The sequence below is a fragment of the Helianthus annuus genome, chromosome 8, assembly GCF_002127325.2.
Source record: "Helianthus annuus cultivar XRQ/B chromosome 8, HanXRQr2.0-SUNRISE, whole genome shotgun sequence".
Classification (NCBI taxonomy): domain Eukaryota; kingdom Viridiplantae; phylum Streptophyta; class Magnoliopsida; order Asterales; family Asteraceae; genus Helianthus; species Helianthus annuus.
In genome coordinates this window covers 130516584-130527433 of record NC_035440.2, presented here as the reverse complement: position 1 = coordinate 130527433, position 10850 = coordinate 130516584, and the positions used below count along the sequence as shown (strand labels likewise).

Here is a 10850-nt window from a genome sequence, read left to right as displayed (position 1 = left end):
TAGTATCCGGGAACTTGAAAACATATACTTTTTCTAGACAGCACGGGTCGTGCTGACACCAGCACGGAGCCGTGCCATTCTTCTGACCAGGCATTCTTTTTGTTTTTGTTCGCAGAAACTTACACAATTCTGTATAATTCGCAGGAGATACAGTTTGGTGCATGACCTCCACCTCCGACAAAGACATAAAAGTGCCGCTTGACGAACCCGAGCGCTTTTTGAAAAAGAGACTTCAAGATAAAAACCAACAAAAAGCCTCGACCCAAACCCCCCCCCCCCTATGGCGGATGAATGAACTTTCATGGATTACCTACGGCCTAGGCTCGGTAATCTTGGAGCCGCTATTAACCCTCCTAATGTCGATGCTAATAACTTTGAGCTTCGACCACACTTAATCCAAATGCTCCAAAATTCCGCCACTTTCTATGGCCTATCCGATGAAGATCCCCATTTACATATTACCAACTTTTTGGAAATATGTGACACCTTTCAGATCAACGGAGCCTCCAACGAGGTTATTCGGCTCCGCATATTCCCTTTTTTTCACAAAGACCAAGCGAAAGCTTGGTTAAACACCCTCTTAAGTGGGTCCGTACACACTTGGGATAAACTTGCCCAAAAATTTCTCTACAAATATTTCCCTCCCGCTAAAACCGCCAAACTCATGACCAAGATTAACACCTACTCTAAAGAAGACGGGGAATTCTTGTACGAGACATGGGAAAGATTCAAGGAGCTATTAGGAAATGCCCACATCATGGTCTTGAACGTTGGCAACAAGTGTCCACTTTCTACAACGGACTCTTGCCACACACAAGGCAAATCCTTGATTCCGGCTCCAGGAGACTCATTGGGAATCGGCGACCCGAGGAAATCTATAATCAAATTGAAGAACTTGCTCAAAACTGTTTTCAGTGGCACACTCCTAGGGGCTCAAAATCCATAGCCCCGGGTGCCCACAAAGTGGATGAAACCACTTCTTCGCAAGCCCAAATCGAAGTCTAAACTATTAAAATAAAGAAACTTGAATTAAACAAAACAACTTCGATTATGGCTTGCGAAGGATGCGGCGACCCCCATGAAAACTGGAGTTGTATGAAAGATTTAGAAAAATAAACGAAAGTGGTAAATTACCTAAATAACCGGCCACGACCACTAGGAGCTCCAAGTAGATCTTTCACTCCCGAGTGGCGTAATCATCCCAACTTTAGTTGGAGGGAATCGGGGGGTAATAACCAACAAAATCAAAATCAACGATCTAACTTTCAACAACAACCACAAAATGAGCAGCAAGGTTTCCAACAACTACAACAAGGAGGAAGAGAAAGGTTTGAGGATATTATCACTCGCCTCTTCTCCGAATTCGATAAAATATACTCGGAAAGGTTCTTACATGTAGGATCGTTGACTGACCCGAACGAGTAGTTCAGAGGTAATCTCCTATGTTTCAGATGCGGAATAATAAGAAACGTAGGTAGAAATAGCTTGTTCTTCACTTTAATCTCTTGTTTTATTAATTTGACAGCTTTTACAGTTCAGACGTCACACCGGCAGAGCTTCGGCGTGGAAATCAGCAATCACATTACAGGATCGCTCGAACAGACACCTATATATAGGGATATGGGTTCGCTTATGTGACATGTGTACACATGAGCGGACCTCATGTGTTCACATAAGCGAATCTCCTAACCTATGACCCTATGAGCGAACCTAGGTCACAAATATCATATACACTCGCATTTTCTCATATTTCGTGCCCTAGTCTATACAATGTAATGTATGACTCGATTCAAGACGTAATCAACAGATGTAGTGCACCAACAGACTCCCCCTCAGATGTTGATGGATTCGACTATCGAGTCACCACTATGCTGTGTCTTCATATCTTCAGTCTTGATCAGTCTCTGGGCTTTTCTTTCTCTCTATCTTCAGACTCCCCTTCTCGATTTACTAGCATTCCTTTGTTCTTCAGTAACATCTTCAGGATCGTTGTCTGACTATCTCCAGTCAAAGTCATCAGGTATCAGAACCTGGCACTCTATCTTCAGATTCAAGATCGAAACCTGGCTATATCTGCACATTCTTAACCCAGAAATAAATTTTCAATTTTAACAATTTTCATGCATCAATACTAACATGTTCACCAACCAACACTCTCCCTCAATTTCTTTCTCTATGATGAACCACTTGAAAGATTAGATTATGAAAACATTTAATTTCACACAAACACTCCCCCTCAGATATTACTCATCATGTTTAGCACTTGGAATTTTGAAAATCAGCTTTCCAATATCAGTTGTCGAAAATCTTTTTGACTTTTTCAAAAATTTATGCTAAAGCACACTGAAAATCTTTTTGGATTTTTTGAATGAAAGAAAATGTAATGCAGTAAAGAAAATATTTACAGACAATATTTTTGTGAGTTCGTGCAAGAGGATCATATCAGTTTATGAGACATGTCACTAACACCGTTAAGCTTGATTACATTTTTAGTTCAAAACAATTCACCTAGATTGTCAGTATATCGGTCCACTGAAATTTTCACACAAAATTCAACTGATCCGAGATACGATATTAATGTCTTAGATACTGACTTATTCGTGTGTCTCACTACTTGAATATACTCCCGTATCCAGATCCCAATATTCAGTCTTACAGGTGAATATACCACAGATGATATCTGTAAGGGGTTAGGTGCGAAACCGTGAGAGCTCAGGTTCCGTTCAGCAAAGAGATGACGGCTCGACTTTTGGTGTGTCCCCTTTAGAGGATCTTTTTATTTCAACAGCAGCGACTATCAATTTTATTGTTTCATCAGCATGCTGAGGGCGAAGCTATGTTTCAAGCTTTTGCGGAAGCATTATCTGGGGACTAGGTCAGTACTTCCATACAGCAGAAGTCCTGGGATAATACCCCAGATATCACTGAGCATAAAGACCTAGTATCTCAGAATAAGGGACCTTTCAAACAAGATTTCAGGGGTTACCTATATATCCAAGTTTGTGTTAACCCACAGAACAAGCAAGTTTGAACTTTTAGATTTATATCTCGTCACAATTTACTAAATGTGTAAAAACCTACTGGCACATCCTCAGTGAGATTGTTTATCACATTTTATCTTTACATTTCTTTAGCATGTTGTGACAGCCTACTGATGTACTATCATTTCCTCTTTTCACAACGAAACTCATTTTTGAATTTTATCATGTTTTTGTCTTTTTCAAATTTTCTAATGTTTTTGGATTTTCTGAAATTTCCCTACTCCCCCTAAAATGCAAACACATTTCAAAGAAAATTTGAAAACTTCTAGACTCTTGACCCACTAGAAACATGAAAAGTAAAACAAACTGTACAGAAACTTGACAACTGACATCGAATCACATCAAATCGCCATTCACTAGGCATAAACAATCTGAACTCCCCCTTTCAACAAACCATTTTCTCATTAGATCTCAAAACACTTAAGTTTGTTTTAATCGAAATGATTTTTCCGGAAAATGAGTTTGTGTTTACCACTTTTAAGTTTACCACTTATGAAGCATGGGGATATGGTTCATCATCTTGTTTATCAATCTCATATGAACAATAAATCAAGTACAACTTAATGTCCCTGATTTATCATTTGCAGTTCAGAATCACTGTACCACTTGTAAATGTAAATTCTTCAAGGTATAACCACAAATACCACTTGTAGATCAAAAAGACCACTTGTAGGTTTTACTGTAGGAATGAGACATCTATAGAAACCTCTTTACCACTTGTCGAATAAGACAGAAAGATGCCGATTCCTGCTTCTCAATTTCCAACCTGGAAGCTCCGGCGTAGTCTTCTCACCTGTAAACATTCAAACACTATTCAAAATCTTTCAAACAAACTTTTTAAACACTAGAATGATGCCGATTCCTGATCCACGATATAAACTTGGGATCTCCGGCATAGTCCTTCGACTATCATGGAAAAAAAACTTCCATCCAAGTCTTTTCAGACTTGATGGATTTCAACTCTTGCGCAGTGGGGTTGTATGTTGCCTTTTTAGTTGCATAAAAGTCTTTAACCCCCTTTGCTCTCCCACTTAACATTTTCCCAAAAATCTTTTTAACATTCCCGTTGAATGTTTTCTTGACATCAAAATCTTTTTTCTCATTGTAAAACTGATTTGAAATCTCAGTTTTTCCAACTTTCTTTTTAACTTCCTCAAACTTTAGCGATGGAAACTCTTCATCATTCACTGAAATTTTCTCCTCAACCTGTGGCTCTTCTGGCTTTGTGGAACCAGATTCATCGCCGACATTCACATCAACCTTTTTAGCAACCCACACTTGGTTGTCATTCTCTTTCCTTTTATAAAAATTCTTTTTCGAACACTCACCAACCTCATATTTGTAATTTTCAAAAATTTTAAGTCTATTGGTTGGTGGTTCAACATCAACAACTTTGTCTTTTAATTTCTGAGAAACTCCCTGTTTTGTTCTGGCATTATTTTGACAATTCCATGCAATATGACCAACTTCATTGCATCGATAACAGGTACGAGTCTCTCTTTGATAAAACACTTCAGTTCCATTCTTCTTTCTTTCAACAAGAAACTCTTTATTTGACTGTCTCCAGAATGGTTTCTTCTGTTCATCTTCTGAGCTTCCACCTGATACAAATTCTGTTTTTGTTTTAGAATTTTTATCATTTTTATAGTTTTCTGGTGGAACAAAGCCTAATCCTTTCTTTTTGTAGCTACGATTTTGGTTAGGTTTCTTTTAAAAACCAGAACCAGAATTGTAACCCTTTCTCTTGTTTAGACGTTGTTGAACTCTTGAAGTGTACTTTTTAGGTTTTTCAGTAAGATTTAAATCTTTTATTTCAGAAATATTGATTTCTATCATTTTGAAAACCTTTTTGATCATATCAAAACGAACACTTCTTATTGGAAATTCTTTGTCATAGTATAATTTGTCCGAATCATTTAAAGTGTATGCAACTTCAAATGTTTCATCATCCAAATTTGCTTTCGATAACAAAAATCCTATACTGTAAGACCATTTGACCGACGAATTTTGACTATTGACTGACGAATTTGACCCTCCAGACTCACATTTTGACTCGGACTCCTCATCAGTATCCAACACCTGATCGACCACCTTTTTAATTAACTCAGACTCATGATCGGTATCGGACGAGGTAAACGTGACATCAATGTTATCTGGTAAAACGTCAGTTGTGTCGGTTTTTAGCTTTATATTGACTGCTTTCTCAAGTTGCTCCTCGTTTGGTTTCCTAGGAGAATACCCATCCCAAATCAGAGGCGGACACTTGTTATAACTAACAATCGGTTTCTTACCACAATCTTTCTTTTCCTTCGGCTTCTCATCTTGAAAAGCTTCCATACCTACAACAGTTGGGTAAATACGATCAATGAGATAATCAGAACTAGAATAGCTTAGCAATAATCGTCTAATCCTCTCATTCTCAATCTTTTCTGTCTCCAACTCTTGCTTCCACTTAGCACTCTCTTCGATGTAGAAGTTTATCGCCTTTTGCTTTGACATCATGACTGCATTCATCATCGTCAGTGCTTGTTCTCTTTCTGAGTTTGTCTTTTGGAGACCAGTTACTGTTTTGTTCAAGACATCGTACGATTCTTTCACATAATTGAGGTTGAACAGTAACTGCTCCTTCTTCTTCTCGTACTCAGCTATAATGTCGTATTCCTTCAGATTCCTTCAGATTCCTTTTGTTGTTCTTTAGCAGCTCTTTTCTCTTTCAGTTTCTCTATGCGATCTGCAAAATAGAAATGAAAACTTTCAGGAGAAAGATGAGATTTAGCAACATTTATATGTTTTTCTTCCTCAACATCACTGCTACTATCAACTGGTGATTGATCAAATTGTACAGATTTTTCAGAATCTGCATCTGATACACCAGAATCAGACGGTGTTTGGTCAAAGACAACTTCTTTTTCTGAAGTAACTTCATTCTGTACACTCTCATCTGAACTCTGTAAACTTTCATCTGAACCCTCTGAAATTTCTCCAGATCTTTCTGAAAGTTCATCAGTACTTTCTGAATTTTCATCAGATGTAACAGATTTTTCATTCTCACTAGTTACATTCACCCCAATAGATTTCATCCAAGTAGCAAACAAATCTGGCTCTCGGACAATCTTGGCAATGAATGCTTTGAACTCTCCTTTTTCATCAACAAACTTATCCCAGCTGAAGCCTTCAGGTAGTCTCTCATCATCTTGATCAACAAAATAGGCTTTGCTATCAGGAGATATGTATTTATCCCAGCTGAAGTCAACTACACATGTTCTCTTGGGATCTTCAATCTTCCTACCATGAGCCGTCTGTGTTTCTTGAGATTGGCCAACTTGCTGATAGATAGCTTTTCGGTAGTAGTCGTCTTTTCCGAATGGATTTTGAGCACCGCTAGCTTCTCTTCCCTTGCACTCTCATTTGAAATGACCTTTCTCCCTGCATCGAAAACAAGTAACTTTAGATTTATCAAAACCTAAAGTAGATACATGAGCATCAAGAAAATCATTTCTCCCGGTGATTGCTTTAAACTTCTCAGCACGTCGAAGAACACTTGCAAGACACCATTTGATATCCATGAGATCCATTTCTTCGGCATCTATTTGATCGTAGTCCTCCTTTGTAAGCATAGGATTTCCGATCTGACCAGCAACAAGACCTTCATAAGATAACAATACAGAACCAAGAAGTGCCATGTGGTCTTTTGCAGTGTCTTCTGAGAAGCTTTGACCTTCTGGAAGGTTGAGAGTTATGTTGCACTGAATCACGTATCCATTTCCTGTCTTTGTACCCTGAGACTGAAAGCTTGTATTTGTCTCTTTAGGATTGACACTTGGAAATGATGAAAACCCGCTGCTACTCTTGTTTGAACCCTGATCAGCTTTATCTGATGAATCCTTAGCACTAAATGCAGTTTGAATTTTCGGACTTCTCTCAGACTCAGTGACTGGAATACTACCTTTGTAGTACATCTTCATATCTTGTTGACCACTTGGACTATTCATCCTCGCGATCTTTTGCTGTTCCAGATCCTGACTCTCGATTTTTTCAATAAACTGTGAGATTGTCAGCCCGTCATACGCACCTGTGTTCTTTAATATCATCAAATAGGTTCCCCACTCCTTCTGAGGTAACGCATCGGCCAACTTATCCACCCACTCTTCACGACCTTTATCAACACCCAACATCGACAATGATCGCACTAAGTGACAGTATCTCTCAATCAGCTTCTTAGTATCCTTTCCTGGTAAGCTGCTGAACAGATCAAATTCTTTCTTTAGCAACGCCTTCTTGCTCTTTATCATGTTCTCGCTTCCCTCAAATTTAACTTTAAGAGCATCCCATATCGACTTTGCAGTTTTATCATGTTGTAGCAAAATGAATATATCTTCCTTGATTGCTTGCTGCAACAAACTGATCATCATCTTCTCTGCTTTGTACATCACCCGTTCCTGATCTGTGAATTCTGATATCTGTTTGATAACTTGCAATTCTGTTCGAGGCAACACATATTTCTTCAGTATACACTCCCACGATCTAAGATGATTTGCCTGTACCCAGTTCTCAAAACGATCTTTCCATCCATAATATTCTTCAATACTCATCAATCTCGGGGGCTTTTGAGTTGTTCCCGTCTCGTTTTCTAAGTTCATTGCCTGAGCAATCGCGGCTGGAGTAGACAGTGTTGCGAAAGCGTTGTAAAACTCGGAATCCATAATCACTTAACACGTTTTCCAATACAGGTGACAAATAAGCGAACCAGAATGATCACAGAAGCAAAACTACTAATGTCTTGATAAGCGGACCAGTATCGTTCACAAAAGCGAACCAGATGTTAGTCACTAAAGCGAATCTCACTGTTCAAATAAGCGAACCACTGATATGTTCTTAAAAGCGAATCTGTGTGATATTCACTGGAGCGAATCTCTCAGATAACTTTGGAGCGGACCTGATCTTTACTTTGGAGGAATCTATATAACAATGACACTGAAGCGGATCTTGTCACAACTTTGAGCGGACCTGGTGCAACTCGAGCGAACCTACTACAAATTTGGAGCGAACCTGTTGTGTTTTGGAGCGGATCTGATGGAAATTTTGGAGCGGACCAGCGGTAACTTGGAGCGGATCTACCAATAAATGTGACACAAGAGCGGACCTCTCAAATGTCCGTAAAAGCGGATCTCAATTCGAACATGTTTTCACCCATATTTAGTCCATATTTCAGCATGAAACTTTCCAGGGTTTGTCTTTGACCTATTGCACACAATCTGAGAAAAATTGAACCAATTCTGACCGTGAAATCTCCCCGAATCAAGAAAAGAAGGTGTAGAAGTAACGAATTCCAGCTATATTCTGCAGAAAACCTCCTCCCAAGCTCTAATACCACTTATAGGATCGTTGACTGACCCGAACGAGTCGTTCAGAGGTAATATCCTATGTTTCAGATGCGGAATAATAAGAAACGTAGGTAGAAATAGCTTGTTCTTCACTTTAATCTCTTGTTTTATTAATTTGACAGCTTTTACAGTTCAAACGTCACACCGACAGAGCTTCGGCGTGGAAATCAGCAATCACATTACAGGATCGCTCGAACAGACACCTATATATAGGGATATGGGTTCGCTTATGTGACATGTGTACACATGAGCGGACCTCATGTGTTCACATAAGCGAATCTCCTAACCTATGACCCTATGAGCGAACCTAGGTCACAAATATCATATACACTCGCATTTTCTCGTATTTCGTGCCCTAATCTATACAATGCAATGTATGACTCGATTCAAGACGTAATCAACAGATGTAGTGCACCAACATTAAAAACTAAAGCTGAAATTAGAAACCAAAGGGTTGGTGTCCAAAATATAGAAAAACAAATAAGCCAACTTGCCCAAAATTTCGCCCAGAGACCGCAAGGAGCCTTACCAAGTAACACCGAAACAGATCTAAAAGCCCAAGTACACGTAATCAACCTAAGAAGCCGGAAGGTAGGACCCGATATAATCCCCACTAAAACACCTATTACCAATAACCAAGAAAATACTCAACCCCAAAATACCGACACAACCAAACCACCTCCGGTCCCTTACCCCGATCGTTTACTTCGACCAAAGACCGACGAGCAATTCACTAAGTTCGTGAGCATGCTTAAACAACTTCACATCAATCTCTCTTTTGTGGAAGTCCTCACTCAAATGCCAAAATACTCCAAGTTCATGAGAGACTTCCTCACTCATAGAAGGAAGATTGAATCCATTCAACAAGTCACCCTAAGTGAAGAATGCTCGGCGACACTCCTCAACAAGCTCCCCCAAAAGAAGATGATCTTGAAAGCTTCACCATTCCTTGCTCCATTGGTGGATCACCATAAGCAATGCACTAGCCGACTTGGGGGGCTAGCACTAATCTAATGCCGGCCTCTATGTTCAACCGACTGGAGTTAGGTAAGCCACATCCTACAAGGATGAGCATACAACTTGGGGATAGATCGGTAAAATACCCTCAAGGTGTCATAGAGAATCTATTGGTAAAGGTCGGAGAATTTGTTTTTCCGATCGACTTTGTTATCCTAGACATGGAAGAAGAAACTGAAAACCCGCTCATACTAGGAAGACCCTTCCTTGCCACCGTACGGGCTATGGTGGACATAAGCGACGAAAAATTAACATTGAGGGTTGGTGAAAAAGAGATCAATTTTGAAGTGGGGCAGCGAGTAGAGGATGATCCAGTCAAATACCTCAAAGTGATTGACTCAAGCCTAGATGACGTCCTGCAACGATACAACTCGGGATGCGAGTCATCCCGCTCAGGTAACATTTGACCGACTTTGGGTCTAGCCAAGGACCCTTATAAATGTGGCGCACCATGGAGCAATTCCATGGACTATCCGTTAGTTAACTAGTTTAAATCTTAGTTTAATCTTCAGTTTAATGTTTTCTTTTAAGTTCTATATTTGTAGGAATAAAGCACGCTCAAAAGAGGATGATGGACAATGAAAAATGGAACCCATGCACGTAAACTAGGGCCTCCCAACTCAAGAACTACAAAAACAGTGTCTGCAGCACGGGGCCATGCCCACCATGCAAGCCCCTGTGCTCAACTATCTGATGTCCAAAATATTATGCCGAGAAGGTGGCACGAGTCGTGCTCATCCAGCGCGCCCCCGTGGCCACCATACTGTAAGTCTTCTGTTCAAATTTGCTACTTCCACTTTGGACATGGGGTCGTGTCCCCATAGCACGCCCCCGTGCTGCAAGTGCCAGTAACAATAAAAATTGTTATTTTCACACACTTTTTACATATTTAACCAAAATAAATCATATTTGGGACACATTAAGGGCAATGTGTAATTTAAGTGTGGGGGAGATGATAAAACCTTGAATCGTTTGTCCTAAAAACAAGCCTTACATAAAACTCGCCTTGGAAAACCACTAATCACCCCAAACTTTTTCATTTTTTTTAATTTTCTTTTACTTATCTTGGTTTAGTTGGGGTAAATTAAGTTCTAAAATTTATGGTTTTACTAATTTACACCTGATAGTGTCGTGATAAAAAAAATCGATTAAGAAAATTATAAAAACGGGCATAACAAATCTTTGTAAAATTTGATTATATATACATTTTTACACTATAACCCCTTTTCCCACAAAAGTGAGTTTTGAGCCTTTACCGAGCATATAAATACATACCTATAATAATTGCTCAATTTTCATTTCTTTTTTGAATAGCCCGTTTGGTTATTGCAAATCTAGAACTTACCAATACGATACATCCGAAGTCCTTACTGACACAAATCCAAGAAAGTAAATGATGGAGACATTA

At 39.3% G+C, this 10850-nt stretch overlaps 1 non-coding gene across 1 annotated transcript; it reads right to left on the bottom strand.

The window, feature by feature from the left end:
* Positions 1–658: 658 nt before the first annotated feature.
* Positions 659–764, bottom strand: LOC118481398. The gene has a single exon (XR_004865605.1). It is a non-coding gene; the product is annotated as a small nucleolar RNA R71 (small nucleolar RNA).
* Between the last annotated feature and the right edge of the window lie 10086 nt (positions 765–10850).